The 17,554-nt window shown below is 56.7% G+C and overlaps 1 protein-coding gene and 1 long non-coding RNA gene across 2 annotated transcripts in view; one reads left to right on the plus strand and one right to left on the minus strand.

Annotated features, from left to right (window-relative positions):
• The window catches only part of TAFA5 (TAFA chemokine like family member 5), a 264,736-nt gene that overhangs the window by 44,369 nt on the left and 202,813 nt on the right, over window positions 1–17,554 (plus strand). The gene's annotated exons all lie outside the window — the stretch shown is intronic.
• On the minus strand, window positions 13,145–14,017 carry LOC101124115 (uncharacterized). The gene is made up of 3 exons (XR_008674950.2): window positions 13,855–14,017; window positions 13,325–13,644; window positions 13,145–13,235 (listed from the first exon to the last, which is right to left on the minus strand). It is a non-coding gene; the product is annotated as an uncharacterized lncRNA (long non-coding RNA).

The following is a 17,554-nucleotide window of genomic DNA, read 5'->3' on the forward strand; positions in this document are numbered from 1 at the left end:
CAGGGGTTGCACAGGGTGAGGACTCCAGGGCAGGCCCCGGTGGGGCTCTCTCAGCACGAGGTCTTCAGCATCTTGGCCTCCAGGCTGCAAGTCTGAGGTCCACCTAGGGCCTTGCCCATCAGAGATATCAGCAGGATGTATTTTGGTCATTTGAGTAAAAGCTGGATCCCACCACATTCTGAAACGCCAGGAAGGGGTCACACCCCAAGCAGTGAGGCCCTCGGGAGATGGCTGTAGAAAGATCTGGAAGGGAGTGGGAGAAGGACACCCTAGGGCCCCTTTCCCAACTCGAGGCCACCCTCTGGGCATCTTGGTCCCTGGCCAGAATGAAATTTCGCAGTGAGCTGTTGCCCAGAGAAGGACATTTTCGCATTTCCCCAAAGCTTCTTTTTCCTTTTCCCACCTGTCCTTTCTTGCTGTACAGAGAAGCCAGTGTCCAGAAATATGAGAAAATGGGGAAGCAGCAGCCGTGTGGCTGGATGACAGCTGTTTTCACCATGTTTGGTGGAAAGGATGAGCCTGGCATGTTGTGGAGGGCATGGGCCATGGTTTGTGGGGTCATAGTGGGTCAGCACCCCAAAGTTAGCAAGGACCCCTTAGCATCTGCATTTCCTGGAGCTGGGCTGATGACATGGAGAAGGAACTCTCCTTTCCGGAGAGCCCACACGGTCTCCTTCCATTGCTACCCTCACAGCAGAGGCAAGAATACAGGTGAGGCAGGGCCAGGCAGGTGAGGGGTGACAGGCAGGTGAGGGGGGCCAGGCAGGTGAGGGGTGACAGGCAGGTGAGGCGGGCCAGGCAGGTGAGGGGGGCCAGGCAGGTGAGGTGGGTCAAGCAGGTGGGGGAGGCAGGCAGGTGAAATGAATAAGTCAGGTACGGTGGGTCAGGCAGGTGAAATGAGTAAGTCAGGTAAGGTGGGTCAGGCAGGTGAAATGAGTAAGTCAGGTGAGGTGGGTCAGGCAGGTGAAATGAGTAAGTCAGGTGAAGTGGATCAGGCAAGTGCGGTGGGTAAGGCAGGTGAGGGGAGTCAGGCAGATGAGGGCTGATAGGTAGGTGAGGGGGCCAGGCAGTTGAAGTAGGGCAGGCAGTTGAGGTGGGTCAAGCAGATGAGACGGCACAGGCAGGTGAGGTGGGGGCCGGGCCTTCCTCCGGGGGTCTGCAGAGGGCTCCCACGGGGGTAACCCTGCATGGCCAGCTCTAGGACTGAGGAGTGTGGAGGCAGAGAGGAGGGGCCGTGTCAGCTGAGCAGCAGGTCCAGGACAGCCTGGGTGGGTGGGCAGGGCAGGCTGGAGGGCAGGGCCTGAGGGAGGCTGCAGTTGAGCCCACAGGGCCCTGGAATGTGCCTGTGCCCAGAGCCAAGCAGCTCGTCCTCCAGCTTCACTTCCGGGAATATCTCCTCCTCCAGCTTCACTTCCGGGAATGTCTCCTCCTCCAGCTTCACTTCCGGGAATGTCTCCTCCAGGTGCTTGCTGGGGCCGCCCTGCGGGGGTGTGGGGAGGTTGAAGGAGAGGCTGCGCCCCCTCCACTGTCCTTTACCCTGGGAACGGGGGGAGGGGGAGGCCCGACTCTCCGGCGGGCACCGCGGGCGGACCTGCACTGAGAAAGCGGGCTCTGCTGCAGGTCAGGGACACGGGGCTGGGAGCCGCAGAAGCAGCTGCGCTCAGCGACTGTGGAGGCTTGGCCGTGGAGGGATGGAGGTCAGTGCCCATTTTTTGTCTTGGGGGTCCTGGAGGCTGAGCAGCAGCCTCAGCACAGACGCCTTAGCTCCTCTGTCCTCTCCTTTTCTTCCTAGTTCTACTGGCCACTCATGGTCACCGGCCAGCTCTGTCACCCCAGCCAGCGAACAGGGAACATTCCAGAACATCACCTCTCCCCAGCCTTGGGCAGCCCCTCCCCAGGGCTGGGCCCTGGGGCCTCTCACCCTTGGATCCCAGCCCAGCAACCCTTACCTGGGAACGTTCTGCTGTGCACAGGGTGTCTTTCCAGGGGAGGTGGAACCTTTATACAGGTTTTTATGCAAATGATCACCCCACCACTGTAGTATGTGTGTGTGACTCTTAAAAGTGTGTCTTTTCATCCACACACACACAGTCACACTCCCACACACTGTGACCTGCACATGAGTGTGCATGTAAGATGCACATTTACCAATAATACCTGCACAGGAGTGCATCAAGAGAGGATGTGATGGCCTTAGAAGAAATGTCTGACTTCAGTATTACACGGGTGTGTATATGTCACAGATGAGCATTGAACACAAACATGTACACAGTCTGTGTTGCTATACGCATATGTATAGGTGTGAGCACACTGCACACACAATGTACACGTTCACACAGGCACATGTATGAGCACTCATGCCTTTGTGTGCACACAGGCTGTGTGGGTATATGCATATGTGTAGATGCAAGCATGCTGCACACACATCACACATGGTCACACCGGCACATGTGATGAGCACTCATGCATACATGTGCACACAGGCTGTGTGAGTATATGCATATATGTAGGTGTGAGCACACTGCACACACATCACAAACACGGTCACACCGGCACATGTATGAACACTCGTGTGTGTGCACACAGGCTGTGTGAGTATATGCATATACGTAGGTGTGAGCACACTGCACACACATCACAAACACGGTCACACCAGCACATGTATGAGCACTCGTGTGTGTGCACACAGGCTGTGTGAGTATATGCATATATGTAGGTGTGAGCACACTGCACACACATCACAAACACAGTCACACCGGCACATGTATGAGCACTCGTGTGTGTGCACACAGGCTGTGTGAGTATATGCATATACGTAGGTGTGAGCACACTGCACACACATTTGCACAGGTGCACGTATGGGCACTCATGCATGGCTGCACAGGGGCACACACAGACACACCCCCCACAGGAGTGCCCGTTGTCGAGCCCCCGCCACAGAGGTGCACCGCCGCTTGGTGCCGCATGCAGCGAGTTCCCGCATGGGTTGGTTTTCGTCTCCTGAAACTAACTTGGCAGAAGCAAGTGTCCATACATAGGTGTGGGTCTCTGTCTTCATGCGTCCCCCATGCCCCGACACACACACACATTTCCATTAATTAGCAGGGACTTGGAAACCTACCGCCCCCAGCTCAAGGCAAATGCCAGTGGTCCCGGGTTTTTGTGGGGCAACATAGAGGGAGAATTGTCTATCAGAGGGCTTTCCTCTCAGCAAGGCGGGAAACAAGTGGATGTCCTTTGTCCGCCAACAAGTTATATGTCCATAAAAGACGAGCCCGGAGAGCCAGGCCGTCCTTTCAGCCCTGACAGCGTGTCAGCACCGGGAGCCGGCGCGGGTGGGTAACGAGCGCGCACTGCCCGTCGAGGGACATATGGCTCAGGCGTGCGCCGTGGCTGACGAGTTGTCAGGAATTCATGGCAGGGCTTGTTTTGCCAAACATTTCACTATGGAGGAACAAGGACTCCAACCTGGTTATCAAAATTTGACATTTCGAAACCGCCTGAAGAATTTTTAACTATTGGGTTTCCATGTCAACAGCATGCCTGTCTTCATCTGCGGCCAAGGCTTCCGGCTCCCTGTGCCCTGTGCTGCGGGGAGGACAGAGTGCCTTTGTTTGCAGCCGCCCATGGGCACAGGCGGCGCACACACACATGCACAGGGCGGTGGCTTTCTGTGCTCCAGGAGGGTTTACACTGGGTAAGGGAGGAGCTTCACATCTGTGTGTGGAGGAGTGGCTGGGAGCTGCCCCACAGACCCGAGGCAGCCCCCGGACACGCTGGTGCTGGCTGGGCGATGGCAGCGGGGCCTGGCTGGGCTGCGGCTGGCTGAGTCCTGTCGTCTGCAGAGGAGCAGGACCTGGAACGGGGGCTCCCTCTGGACGTGGCTGGCCTGGGTGCCTCTCCTTTAGGAGCTCTTAGTGATGGGTGTGGTCAGGAGGAATGCCACCCCAAACAAAAACCCCCTCGGCCTCCCGGTCTGGCAGGAATTGGGGAGGTCCCGCTGACTTGAGCCAGATGGCTTGGTGCTGGCAGAGGCCCCGATGGAACGGATTGTTCTGTGGCTCTCGTTCCTCTGCCTTTGAGACACCCGGGGTAGGGGAAGGGTGGGCGGGGGAGGCTGGTGCTGCCACCACATGGCCCGGCTCCCTGGGGACCTGAGGACATGAGGTTCCCGCTCTGTCCTTGGTGCATTTCCAGGCAAGATCGTCATTGTCTGGGAGAGACGGGGTCTGGCCATGGGAGATCAGGGTGGCGTTCCCCACTCCTCCATCCACTCTAGACCAGGGATGCCAGGGACAAAACCCCAGGGCAGGCCATGTCTGTGTGCCAGGAGGCATGTGGGCAGAGGATGGGGCTTGGTTTCAAATCTGGGCCCTGCCACTTACTGACTGAGCATGCGGCCCTGGCCAGCCTGGCCTCTCAATCCCAGCCCACGGGTCCCACAGTTGGACGAGGCTCCTGGGAGGACCCAGAAGTTGGCAGCAAGGAGCTCCCGATGAGCGTCAAACCAAATGCCATGGCCTCCTTCTTGTTTCAGGGGGAAGCCCAGCCCAGCAGGCACTGCAGCCAGGGTCCTGCAGCTCTCCCTGGGGCCCTGGAGGCCCCTTTCTGCTCCCCTGTCACAGCGCCCAGCCCAGCAGCCTAGAAGGCCCCACGGTGTCCCCAGACTAAGCCAGGCTCCTGCCGGAGTGAAGAGAGCAGGAGAGGCCTTGAGCAGACCCTGGACGCCTGGTTTCCTGAGGCCCCTCTGGCTGATGGTGGGGATCGGGCTGAGGGTGTAGGGTCAGGGTGAGGGGGTGGCAGGGGCACGATGCCCTCCATTCCCCCGTGGGCCATTTGGCGTGGGGGTGCCATGGATCCAGGCAGTGCACGGACCTCTCTGTCACCAGTGCGTGGTCAGCTCCATGCCCCTTCCTGAAGGCAGATTCAGGTGTGGATGCTCCGGGTTTTAGGCCGAGTGGCCTGCTTTTATATTGCCAGGAAGCTAAGGATGGTTTTAATCATCTTAAAGGGTTATAACAAAAAAAGAAAAATACGTGAAACCACCGAGATGGCCCGGGGCTGCAAAGCCGAAAATATTGACTATCTGGCTCTCTACCGAAAGTCGCTGCCAGCTCCTGGTTTAGGGGCGGGGATGGGAGCTGGGACTGAGCAGGTGGAGGAGGAGGACAGTCCTGGGCAAGGGGCTGAGGGCCGCTGCCCTGAGCCCTGCCCTCAGGCTGGTTGTGAGCCAGGCCATGGGGCGCCCCATCCTCAGGCCAGTTTTCTGGCTCTGGCTGATTCGAGGTAGTTGGGTATTGGCTGGCGAGCTTTCCCTCCCTTGAGCCCTTCAGGATACAGTATCGTCCATGTGGAACTTTGGAGGGCAGAATGAGGACCAGGTGGTGGCCGGAATCAGAGCCAGTCAGCTCTCCCTGCACTGGTGCTGGCTGACAAGCAGTCCAGCTTCTGTGGCCCACAGCAGGGAGCATGGCTGTGCCTGCTCATGGGTCTGCCATGCTCTCTGCTCCGGGCCGCGGTGGGCTCAGGTCTCTTCCACGCGTCTCCGTGTATTCTTGACTAGCTACTTCCCGGCATGGTCTTGCCGTGGGAAATCGCAGGACACCAAACTCAACCTCCGGAGCTTATTGAGGGCTCCTCCTGGGTCACACCCACAAACATCCCATTGGCCAAGTAAGTCCCATGGCCAGTCCTAGGATCAACGGTGCAGGGAGCTTGTCTCCTTCCACCCTGGAGGTTCGGAATCCAGTCCCCAGGGCCCACAGAGCAGGCAGGTGAATCGTGTCATGTTTATATCTGCATTTTACTGCCACTTTTCAGTTTGTGTTTTATAAAGTATGCAATAGACTTACATTTGGAGGCATGAATATGTATTTGTGGGGGGGATACATACTCGTTTTTGTAAACCAATGGGATGTGAGTTCACAGGGGGTGGGAGCCTGTGGGGTGGGCACTGGCTGTGTCTTCCAGCTCCGAGCTGCTGGCTGAATCCTGGGGAGAGAAGTATCCCGGGGCTTTCTGCTGACCTGCCGAGTAATTGCCATTTTCAGATCTTGGTTTCTGATTCTGATTCTGAGAAATAATGACATTTCTCCGTCTCACTGAGGATGCTGGCTGTATGGAAATGAAGACAGGACCGGCCCAGCCGGGGCCCTGGAGAGGTGGCCACAAAGACCCCGGCGGACTCCTAAATTGGTTTATTTGCCAGATAATCGGAGGCAAAGCCGATACCCTAATAGGACATGGGCTCCTCCAGGCTGTGCGTGGCCGGGCGGTGATCACTCTGAAGTGGTTGCTACTGTTTCCCAGACAGGAAAAGCTGTTTGATTTCCCTCTTGGCACCTGTTCTGAAACAAAGACAATTATTGTGTTGACTTTTCTTAAAGACGGAGTTACATTTAGACGGGTGCAGTTTGTCACTGCAACTTTTCTCTTCCCACTTTCTGGATTTTTTTAAGAAGCTAGGAGCCCCTCAGGTGGAAATCGGGAAGGACGAGGAAGGTATGCTATGCTGAGCTACAGCCAGGCCGGTGCCACCCGACAGGGCCTGCCCACGGGAACAGAGCCTATGAGCAAATGAAGAAATATCCAGCAATGTCGCTGGAGTTCCAGGGCCTGTCAGAGAATTTCAGGAGAGGGCTTAATAGCGGCAGGAAGGCACAGGGCTCAGCTGACCAAGGAAAGTCACCCCCAGGACGTGATACGTCGGCTGAGAACTGGGTAACAAGGAGCCAGACGGGAAACTTCGAAGTCCCAGAACCTGCCACCAGTGCTGAAGGGGGCAGGGGTACAGGCAGAAGGTGGGAGGGGATGGGGCCTTGCCAGGGAGAGGAGTTTGGCTGGATTCCAGCACTGGAGAGAAAACTGGGGTCTGGCAGAGCCCATGTCCCATGGATTGCGGGGTTGGGAGCGGAACTGGGGGCCTGGGAAGGGTTAGGAGCAGCCGGGTAAAAGCCGGCAAGCCTTGGCTGCAGAAGGGCTGGTCCCCTCACCCGCAGTGAAACTGCTGGCCACCAGGCTGTGCCTTCTTGGGTCTAGCCTTGTGCACGGGAGGCTGAGTTTGCCCAGGTTAGACCCGTGTAGGTCACAAACGTGTGTTTGAATTCGTTTCCCACGGCAGCACCGGCGCAGGTGGGAAACAGAAGGGACCCGGGGGCTGAAGCCTGCTCCCCAGGACCAGGGCGGTGGGGGGAGGTGGATTCCCTGGGTGGTAGCCTGGAAAGCCTCAGGAGGGGTGGGGGAGGCAGATCCTGCCTGGACCCCCAGAGAATCCTTCTCCGAGGCCACTTGTGCCCAGAACTGACACCCGCCATGGGAACGATGACCGATTACCCGACCTCTCTGCTCCAGTCCCTGATCCCCTGAGGTCTAATGGGGCACATAAACCTTTGACTTCTAGGGTGTCCTCCGCCCCCGGCAAAAACGACCCAGTCCCACCTCGAGGTAAGAAACGCTGAGCGCAGATTTGCACAGGAGTTTGCCTTTTTTTTTTCTGCCTCAAATGCATCTTTTGTTTTTCATGAATCCAAGCCTCGCTTCCTTTTCTTCTTGTTCTTTCTCAAGTTACTGTACTAAAATAATCTCATAATTTGCCAATTATTTCTCCTTTACAAAATGATGTTATTCAGAATTTAGTCACTAATGTACTGTGAAACTTGGCCTCAATTTTAGCTTCAGATGTTTAGAGGAAAATTTTTGTGGCACTCGGTGTAATGGGTTTGTTTTTGTGTTTGCCTGTCAGACCATTTTTCATTGACAGTAAAAAAAAAAAAAAAAAAAATACAAACAAACAGCAGCCATTTATTAGAAGCCGGCCAGGTAACACGGGTCCTGGTAACAGCTCTCTGTGTGGACATGAGGCTCCAGACCTGGGCCAAACCCTGCAGAGGGGCTCACCAAAGGAAAATGGGGATCCTGGGCTGAGGAACCTGTTCAGGGACAGGGGGTGGGGGAGTCAGGGCTGGGAGTGAAGCCCCAGGAAGTCCGCCGCTGAACGGCAGCACTTCTCAAGACTTTGCGCCTCCGGGATGTGTGCACTGGACCCAGAGACACCAGGACCCTGTCCCCCCGGGGCGTTTGTACAAGGCCTTGGAAACCCCAGAAACCTGTACCATTTGGGGCACTTGTGCAGGGACCTGGAGACCCCAGGACCCTATACCCCCTGGGACCTTTGTGCAGGAACCCAGAGACTCCAAGGAGCCTGTCCCCGCTGGGGTGTTTGTGCAGGGACTTGGAGACTCCAGAACCCTGTACCCTTTGGAGCATCGTGCAGGGACTTGGAGACCCTCCCCATTCCCATGCTTTCTGGAGGGCCTGTAGGACCCAGACTTTTGCTGAAGGGCATTGTTTCATTCTTTGTGGAGTCTGCCTCTCTCAGGGAAGACAACCCACAGTTCAGCCTCAGCCTGCTGCTGTTTTCCTTGTCCCAGGTGTGAGGAGCCCAGGCACATTCCCCAGCCCACCTGTATGCCACACAGGGCAACAGGTGCCACCCCGTGTGTCGGTGTTGGGAGGGTGGAGGGAGGCCAGGGTGGGAGGCCCCACCCAGACCTGCAGTGAGGACTCAGTGCACCTGGCCACAGACACACAGGACCCTCCCCTTGGCTCTGGGCTCCAGTCCTTCTTCAAGGTGGGACTGCAGGGAGGCCTTGACCTCAGGGGTGGCAAGGTCTGCAGCCCTGCCAGGCTCCGGGTCTTGAGTGCCACCACCCGTGCCCTGGGAAGGCCCCAGCAGTGCTGTCTTCCAGCTTGGGGAAGCCGGCTCTGGGCTCCCCCGGGGCATGTTGGGGGCCACAGATACCCCAGGGGATCGTGTGGGTGCTGAGTGGAAGGAGCTCCAGGACGCCGAGTGCAGGGCCTCGGAGGCCAGTGTGCAGGGCCCAGCATCAATCAGCTGCTGTGGTTCTTGTCACCCGGGTGTTCAGATTGGAGGGGCCGGGGCGTGTGTGTGTGGTGTGTGTGTGCGTGTGTGTGTGTATGTGTGTGTGATGTGTATGTGTGTGTGTGGTGTGTGTGTGGGTGTGGGGGATGTGTGTGCATGTCTGATGTGTGTGTAGTGTGTATGTGTGTGATGTACATGATGTGTGGTGTGTGTGCTGTGTGTGTGTGCATATGTGTGTGTGGGGGTGTGTGTGTGTGCATGTGTGATGTGTGTGTAGTGTGTATGTGTGATGTGTGTGATGTGTGTGGTGTGTGTGCATGATATGTGTGTGTGTGTGGGTGTGTGGTGTGTATGTCTGTGTGGTGTGTGTGGGGGTGTGGTGTGTGTGTATGTGTGTGTGTGGTGTGTTTGTGTGGTGTATGTGTGGTGTGTGTGATGTGTGTATTAGTGTGTGTGGTGTGTATTAGTGTGTGTGGTGTGTACAGTCATATGTGTACTGGTGTACTGTCTGGGGTGTATGATGTGTGGTGTGTGTCATGTGTCGTGTACAGTGTGTGATGTGTGTGGTGTGTGTGTGTGGTGTGTATGTGTGTGTGATGTGTTTGTGTAGAGTATGTGTGGTGTGTGTGATGTATTTGTGTGTGTGTGTGGTGTGTATAGTGATATGTGTACTGGTGTACTGTCTGGGGTGTATGATGTGTGGTGTGTGTCGTGTGTGGTGTGTAGTGTGTGATGTGTATGGTGTGGAGTGTGTGGAGTGTGTGCATATTGTGTGAAGTGTCCGTGAGCACTCTACGTAGCGGGACCCCGATCTGGCAGTGGGTGACTTGCTGAGGGGCACAGAGAGGGGAGAGTGGTCTGGGGTCTGCGTCCACCTGGAGCCCTCCACGCCCTCCCCTGGCATCTGCGTCTCTGAACATCTCCTGGGGAGCCGGGGGTCGTTTGTCTCCTCCAGCCCTGTTGAAAATGAGGATCTCTGACGCATCAGCCCTTATTACCAATCAGCCAGGCCGCTCCCCTCCCCGGGGCAGAGATGGGGCCCGAGTCGTTTTTTGCAATAACATTTGTGGAACTTAAAGACAAAATCCTTCATAAAAGGATCGTAAAGTGTAATCACGGCAATGAAGCAGGCCCGAGTGGAGGGAAGGTGACCTTTCCGGCCACTCTCTGGAGGAAATGTCACCCAGGAACAGCAGGAGGTGGGGGCCTTGCCTCCAAGGAGAGCCTCCCTGCTGGTCTGGCCTTGGCGGGGTGGGGGCAACCTCGCTGCTGCTCATGGAACCCTCCCGCCATGACAGAGCAGGACACCTCGGGCCCGCTGCTGACCGCAGTCTGGAGAGGAGATATTATCCTTGCTGCAGTGGAGATGGCTGGACCTCACTGGAGGCCTCCCTGCTCTGGCTTGCTGTGTTCTCAACTTCCTGGGGGACTGTGTCCCTGCTCGGGCAGAGCCCACTGACTCCGGGCCTGCTCAGTGCAGAGGCTGCTCCAGGCTGAGTATCTCTGCGACCGGTGGCATTCAGTTAGGCTCTGGACAGGCCAGGTGTCTGCCCCAGCAGGCAGCTTCCCTCCAGGCGGGGCATCTGGGCTTCCAAGATTCCCCTCCATTTGAGCCTCATTCTCCACCTGGAGAGGCATGGGTGATCCCCTTGTGGGGCTCCAGAAGACCCCAGAAAATGAGGGCTTTCAGGGCTGGAGTTGGTCTCTGATGAGCCCAGGAGCTCCCAGGGGCCTGGGGGGCTCCAGGCGGCCCACATCGTGGATATCTGTCCTTGGTCATGTGCCAGTGCCATGGGTACCTGTGTGCTCAGCAGGACAGCAGGGTGGGCTACAGAGACCACCTGCTCCCAAGTGCTCCGTTGGCCAGACCTGTCAGCCGGGGTGTGTCATGGTGTCTGGGGTGTGCATCCTGGGGTGGGGTCTTCCCTTCAGGTCCCATGGTTTACATACCATCTCCATGACCCTAACTTCACGGAGCCCCACCCAGCTCTGATGCCCGCCACACTGGCAGAGTGGGGTCCAGGCCCTCTGCAGAGCTGTGGACCTTGGGGGCATCCTCCCCCCGCGTTGTCTGCCCCCTCTATGGGAGGAGGCTGCACAGGGCAAGCCAATGCCACCGGCTTGGGGGCAGTTCAGGCTGTGTCCCCACTCCACGGCCAGTCTTGGGTTTGCCAGGGACTCCGTCAGCCCGTCCCTCGAGGTGACATCTGACAAGGCAGCCGTTTGTTGAAATATGCAGACCTCTGCACCACATGCTAAGCTGGGCTTTATTCAAATGAGCTGCAGCACCAGGAGGGTGCAACGGCGCTGACTGCATCAGCACATGCCAGCTTCCTCCCAGAGCTGCACAGAGCGGCACAGCTGGCTAGGTGCTTTGCATTTCCACCCCCCTTCTTAAGGCCTGATGTGCACTAAGCACTCACTCTGGACTTGCTGTGTCCCTGCGTTCCCGCAGATGAGGGTGCATGTTGGTCTCAGTCCCCACTCCGGGCCGCGGGGAGGCTGACTTGGAGAAATTGTTGAGTTCTGGCTGTTACCACGATCTAGGCGAGGCCTGCAAACAAGGTGTGGCCAGGGGTCCCACGCTGCCTCTGAGGTGAGAGAGCCCTGAGGGATCCTGAAGTAAGCCAGACTCGGGGCTGAAGTCTGCATCTCGTCCCGCCTCCTGCCTCCAGGCCCTAAGGGTGTGAAGGACGGATGCTGAGCGCTCCTGCTTTTCAGTGGGCAGGAGCCGCCTCTCCTTTGCTGCATGGTGGGAGCAGTCCAGCCAGCCCCCAATGGCTCAGCCAACAGGCGGAAGGACTCTCAGGGGAACCATGACTTTCACCATCTCCAGATGGATTCCTGGATCATGAGGTTCTAAGCGAGTCTTCAGGTTTGGAGAAAGTGGACTGTATTTGTGGGACACTATTCTCCCTCCCTCTCGCTCTGCCCTCCCCACAGTCTTTCCGCCACTCACCGAAGCCTGCCATCCAGACCGTGCCATGCTGCCATTTGGCGTAAGGCCTCTGGTCTCGGAATTCCCTGGCACAGTGTTCCTGGTGGCCCCTGCCTCAGAGGGGGCTGGATCTGCCCCGGGTCACAGCACTCATAGGACACTGTTGTGATTGCAATTATTTGGCTGCTCCCTGACCTGAGTGAGACACCTACGAGGGCAGCAACCCTATGTCTTGTATCTCCTAATGCCTAGTGGATAGCCCAGCACACAGTAGGTGCTTAATGAATGTTTCCGGGTTATGCAGTGATTACTCTGAACCCAGCTGCCACTCACAATCTCTTTGGAACTAGGTTGGGTGTTATGGAGCATCCTGTGTTGGTGCTGGGAGAGGTGGAGGCTCTGGGGCTGCCTCTGTTTTCAGGACGCCTGCTATTCCTGGGCAGACAGGGCTGACACCCAGAAATCATCCAGGAGCAGTACCAGGTGGGCTCTAGGGTGTGGAGACAGCTGGACAGGTACCTTGGGTGCAGGAGAGATGGAGGGGAAATTGCTGCAGTTACCTAGTGCCCCAAGGAGATTGTCGCCTGGGCACCTGAGAGACCCCAGGACACAGTCCCGACGGCCCGTTCCAGTTAGAGGCTCTTTGTCAACAGATGCCCCTGGAGTCCGGCAGGGCAGATTAATACATGAATGAGTGAGTGAAGGCGTGAGTGCTGCCTGCTATAACTTGGCTGGGTTCTGCCACCCTGGGGAAGGGGAGTGCCAGGATCTGTGAGCCTCAAGCAGGTCCCACTCAAGGGAGCTGCTCCGGAGGCTCTGGGTGGCCAGGCCCGTCATTGGGTGGGAGGAGAGCCAGGGGCTTGCTCAGTTTTGGGGCTGTCCCTCCCATCCCATCACGGGCACAACTTGGGCGGGCAGCCTGGAGGAGCAGGTGGGCTCGCTGAGTCGGGAGGAGGAGGGCTCCCCTTCAGCCCAGAAGAAGCGTGCCTCCCCATGGGGACTGCGCCTGCACGTGGCCAGCAGGCAGAGTCCACTCCTTGGTCAGCACTTCACAGCAAGTGCATTCCCAGCAGCTGAGGCTCCCATCCCAGCGTGTGCTGACAGCATTGTCAGTCCTCATGTTGTGCCTGCCCGTCCCAGGGCAAGGTGGCCTGAGTCCACTGCAAAGTCCTTGATTAATTCAGCAAACACACGCTGTGCCGAGAACTGGATGGCTCTTGGGGGTCCCCGAGTGACCATCGGACACTGCCCTATCCTCTTGGAGCTTGTGGGGGAAAGAATCCCCCTTCTCAAACGGGGTGTGTGGACGACGCTGTTTTTCTCACCTGGCTGGGCAGCCCGCGGCTGTGGGATGAGAGATACGGATGATGTGGACTGCTGAGCAAGGGATGTGCATCCAGCTAGCTTTGGGGAATCCTAAAAGGATCAAGAGTGCGTGAGGGCGTGGCCTGGCGAGTCCTCCTCCTACTTCCCATCTGTGAGGGTCCGCAGGATGGGGGGCTCACCTCCATTCCTCGAGGTGCCCAGCACTCATGTTCCACACTCAAATGCCCCTCTGCAGTTCTGGAAAGACTCACTAGGCCATCCGCTGTTTCAGGAGGGTTGATTCCCGAAGTCACCGGCTCTGGTCACTTCGAGGAGACTCCACCCTCTCGTGCGGGGAGGACGATTGTGGATGGCCACAAGCTGTTACTACCGACTGCCTTGACTCCGTTCAGCAAGGATTGAAAATAGCCAGTTGGCCAGACTCAATCTTTGTCTTGTTTTAAAGGAGTTTGTTTTTCCAGACTCTGTCCAAGTCTGTTTTAATCCACCCAAAGAGGAGCTAAGTTTGATAAATAAAAGAAGATTAAAAATGGTAGAGAAAAATGTGTTTCCCCCCAGCTCCCAAGAGAGTACTGCCAAAATTGAAGTGTAGAAACAAAAATAGAAATGATCAAAACGTCTGATGGTATCTATATTTTCAAATGAAAAGGCAGAGGGAGTCTTTCAGCCCAACCACTTACGGGAAGATCCGGCGGGCCTGGGAGCTCACCTCGGCTCCCCTGCGCCTAGTGGGAGTCAGGACTGGAAGCTCCTCTTCCTCTGCTGGTGGGCCTCACGCCGTGGATCGAGGGGGTCCCTGAGTTGTTCATGGGGGGGAATGTTGCTTTGGAACAATCAGGGGAGCTCTTGGGGCTTCAGGGGCCTCTTGGGATCCAGCCTTTCCCCAGGTGTTTGCATTCCTTTGTAGGAGGGGAAGTGAGGATACCTTTGTTTGTGATGTCACATCAGCCCCAAGCCTGGAGCCCCCATACTGGGTGAGAGATGGGGGAGACGGGCACCAGCCATGGCTGCTGGGCCAGAGCTGGAGCAGCCGGGAGACTTTTCACTGTGCAATAGTGACAGTAATGGGGAGAGCCGCTCGTGTTCAGGGGTGCTGCCTTAGGTACCGGCCCTTGGTTCTCCACTTTAGGGACATTATCTGATTTCATGGCAACCTCGTAAGCCAGTGACTCAGAGTGGGGTCCCAGTGGCATTGGCCCAGCCTTGGGAGCATGTTAGGAATGCCCATCTCTGGCCCCACTCAGACCTGCGGAGTCCCAGACTCTGGGGTGAGCCTCAGTGTCTCCGTCTCTCTCCAGAGGACTCTGAGTTTGACGACTGCTGCTGCATTTCACACATGGAGAAGGTTGGAAATGTCACCGTTAACTAGTGAGCCCAGCATCCCATGGCTAACTGGTGATAGCGCCAGAGTGGAAATAGGGCGGTCTTCACTGAGAACCTACCCTCGAGCCCTGGCCCTGTCCTCCAGCCCCAGTCCTGCCCTGTTGTGTGATGTGTTCTTCCTGCCTGCATCTTCGGAGGTCCCAGGAGTGAGGAAGGTGACCCTGGGACCTCCCCCGAGTGAACATGGCAGCTGGTGCTGCAGGTGCACAGGCCCAGCTTCAGGCGCAGGAGGTCCAGCGGTGCCTGATGGGAATCTGGCCCCGTGGGGCTTTGTCCAGTTTCTCTGTGGCCAGCTGCACACATGTGGGTGTTGACACCCATTAGGATTGCTCTTTCTCTTGAGTGTAGTGAGGAGGATGGCTGGAAATGCCATGTGCAGCTGCAGTCCCGAAGCTGCCCGCCTCTCTGGGTCATCATCTCCCTGCCCTCATGCTCCCTCGCCCCACCGACTGTGGAGATGACTTGTCCTGCCATGCCTTTTAGCATGAGCTTGTGTTTCCAACCAGTATATATTTTTTGAGATTGGGTGCCTGTCTCTGGAACAAACCAGAAACTCGGGGCTCACAGTGCTGTTCGGGACCCTGGGTCAGCAGTGGTGGCTTTGACCGTGGGTCTGTGGGTCAGCTACAGTGGGGTCAGACTGGACCCTAGGCTCCAGGCTCCGGGGCAGGGGAGTGGACTGGGGGAGCTTTGCTGCTCTCGGCAGGCTGGGCTCCAGGTGGTGGGTTGGGTTCAGGGCTGCATTTCACAGGGGCGGGCCCAGCCTCAGAACCACATCACTGCCAGCCCCTCCAGGTCACGAAAATCCCACTGGCTAAAGCAGGCCACGTGGCCAAGCCCAGCATCAGCGCAGGTGAGAGCGTGCATGAGAGTTTTCCCAACAGTCACCTAACAACCGAAGTCTCTTATCTCCTGGCCCCTTTAATCCAGTTCCCTATACTACCTGGCATACAGCAGGTGCTCATTAAATGCTTGGCCCACTGCTGGACTAAAGTCATTTGGTTTCACTGAACTCATTGTCTTTCTGGGAATTATATCACAAGAAGCCTTCGCACCCATGCTGGAAGAGCCTTTTGGCCAAAGAGAAGTTCTTTATAGCAATCAGATTGACCTAAAGAAGAGTTTTCCCACATAAAATTTGAATTCATTGGCATGAAATGACACAGTCAATTTCATCATAAATTGTCTCCTGAGTAGAAATAGGAAGAGTAAACACATACCACACCTTTCTCAAATGGAATGAGCCTAGCTTCCAGCCAAAGGCAGGATTCATGATCCCATTTCTCTGCCTTGATTCTCTTTAGACAGTCACCAAAAAATTAATTGCCAAGTAGTCTGCAGTGTGTAGACACCGAGGGCTTCCAGCCCAGGCCTGATGTTGATACCTGCTCATCAGCATGTTTGAATTACATGGACCATCAATAAATGCCCGGAACAATATGAGCTTCGGGGACATGGAATCCATTCGCCACCAGGCAGCTGGTGGCCAGTACCAGATCCGTGCTCTTCTGAACTTTGGTGCAGCAAATGATTCTGCATGCATTCCAGAAAGTGGCCCTAATTTGAATTTAAATCTTATTCATGGTATTCATGTGGTGGCATTTGGAGAAGGGGACACCATGGCAATACCAAGCAGGATGCAGGGACTCAGCAAAAGCAGGCGCAGATGCCTCCCAAGGGACCACCTGCTCCTGTAAAACCGCAGTGGTCCTGCCTATCCTGCTTTTGGAGATGACTGCCCCTGATGGTGTGGCAGGGCCAGGGCCAGGCTTTGGGCTTCAGGACCAGGCAGTGCCAGGTTGGGCTTCATCTTCCACACCAACTGCTGTGTGGCCTGGAGTGGTGGTCAGAGCTGTGGCAACTGTGCACATTGAGGACAAGCATGGGCCCCTGCCCAGGTCTGAGGACTAAGTTCGGAGATGGATGAACAGGCAAAGTCCCCCGCTAGCAGTGCCAGATGCCCTCGGGAATTGGACTTGTGGTCCTGGGTGTTCATTGCCAGTTTGCTCTGCACCAGGCGAGGTCCGAATGATTTCCTTGCAATGATGCACTCATCCCTGAGGCCACGCTGTCAGGTACTGTCACATCCCTCTCCTTCTCAAAGAGAAACCGAGTCACAGAGTGTTTCAGTAACTGAGAACATTAAGTGACTCGTATGTGGCAAAGCTGGCCTGTATCAGAAGCTGGGAACTTTGGGGCATGCTGGGCATGGGTGTAGCAGCCTCTGTGTGTCCACCCGAGGTGGCCCTGCCCTGTTTCCACACACAGCCTACCTAGAGCTGGAGAAGGCTCCAGGAGTTGAGTGCTCGGCTCCAGGGCCTGGGCAGATGGCGCATCTGGCCAGGATAAGGTGTAGGCCTGGGAGAACAGGGTCAGTGCAGGCCACAGGTGAGGCCAGATGCAGACAGGGGCGCCATGAGAGGGCAAGGGCTTCCAGGCTGGCACATGGGCCTCTCATGCACCTTTCCCACAGACTGGTCGGAGGTGCCCAGCAGGACCCTGGATGGCTCCCTGGGAGTAAGCTAAGAGGTCACATCTGGATGGAACCGGATGTGAGGGCTTTGACCCCCACGGAGCCAGGTGCCCCTGGGAAATGCTGGCATTGTGTGAAGGAGTGTCTTGTATCAAAGCAGATATCCCCTCCCCCTACCCTCATCGCACAGTTCCTAGCAGGTTCCATTGCCTTCCGAACTTGATGCTGCTGGATCCTCCCAAGGTCCCTTTGCAGATTGGAACCTGCGGCTCCGAGGTGAGGTGGCTTGCCTGGGACCACACAGTGGTTGGGTGTGGAGTCTAGACAAGGTACATCCTGATCCAGGGCCCCCTACTCTGATCCACTCGTGTCTGGGCTCCAGAAAGCTTTCTCTGACCTTCTTGTTCTCGGGAAAGAGCGGTGCCTCCAGGATTCAGGCCTGAGTCGTGCCCGGGACCATGTGGATCCCCCCTGTCGTTCCTGTGTCACCTGGGGGTGAGGCAGACATTCCTGGTCCTGCTTTGGGCATCGTAAGATGGGCTGCTGTGGTGTC

The sequence above is a fragment of the Gorilla gorilla genome, chromosome 23 (genome assembly GCF_029281585.2).
Source record: "Gorilla gorilla gorilla isolate KB3781 chromosome 23, NHGRI_mGorGor1-v2.1_pri, whole genome shotgun sequence".
NCBI lineage: Eukaryota > Metazoa > Chordata > Mammalia > Primates > Hominidae > Gorilla > Gorilla gorilla.